Raw genomic sequence first — 1505 nt, forward strand, 5'->3', positions numbered from 1 at the left:
TCACATATATGTGTGCATATTTTTGTATATATATGTATATAGATAGATATAGATATATGTATATATATATATGTGTGTATATATATATATATATATATATATATATATATATATATATATATATACATGTATATATGTAAACATACAAATATAAATGTATACATATATATGTCCACGTTCATTTGTTTATACACCTGTTGGCTAACCCGTATTGTCGCGAACACACACACTCGCACACGTACACAAACACACCCACAGACTCCAGCAAACAAATAAGCACACTCACACGTACGCACACAAGCAAATATAAACACATGTTGAAACGATTCTTGGTGTGAATGAAACTGTCCTGAGTTGAATATAATGCTGTATGTTACAGTAACAAAGTTTTAAAATTCTTCTTAAGGTGACGCTTTTTTTCATATAATTGGTGACTGATGCGTTTTTATTAACTTTATAATGTAATCGATTTTAAATCCTGTACATGAAAATATCAAAAGGTTATGGTTATATAGTTTACCATTTCATAATATCTCATCATTTTGATTAATAACGAATGATGGAAGGACAAGAAAAAGGGGAAAAAGGTAGAAAAATAATGATCAATTCTCACAGTTTACAATTAATATAACGTACTGTATTCTATATAATTTGCCCAACTATAAATATTCATCCTATTATTATCAAATCATTAGACGACCATCTGATACTGTTAGTGAGACCCGAAACCATAAAAGAAATGATAGGAAGCTACAGAATTTGTGTCCAATAAATATAGTCAGTTTACGAGAATATGTAACGAACACTTTACGAGAATCTGACAAGAGTTCAGAGACTTCTTTGTGGGTTCGGAACCTTCAACTCGTAATTTTTATAGTTGGAGTTTTACGAGATTTTCAGTGTTTATCAAGTGAGAAATACCGCTGACCTTCGTGGCCGGCGGAATCGGGGCTTCTTTTTTGCTTGTGAAGATAAGTGGGTGTATGAATACACAAGATATATGAATATAAGCGCGCACGCGCGCGCGCGCACAAACACACACATATATACCGTGTGCACACACACACACACACACACACACACGCACACACACACACACACACACACACACACACATATATATATATATATATATATATATATATATATATATATATATGTATATGTATATATACATATATATATATGTATATATACATATACATACATATATGTATATATATATACATAAATATATACGAATATATATAAATATATATATGTATGTATATATATATATATATATATATATATATATATATATATATATATATATATATATGTGTGTGTGTGTGTGTGTGTGTGTGTGTGTGTATATACACACACACGTGTGTTTGTGTGTTTATGTCTGTCTGTATTCATATGTATATATATATATATATAAAATGTGTGTGGATATTATATAAATACATTTAATTTATATATCTGTAGAGAGAGAGAGAGAGAGAGAGAGAGAGAGAGAGAGA

The sequence above is a fragment of the Penaeus vannamei genome, chromosome 6 (assembly GCF_042767895.1).
Source record: "Penaeus vannamei isolate JL-2024 chromosome 6, ASM4276789v1, whole genome shotgun sequence".
In the NCBI taxonomy this organism is placed as follows: Eukaryota; Metazoa; Arthropoda; class Malacostraca; order Decapoda; family Penaeidae; genus Penaeus; species Penaeus vannamei.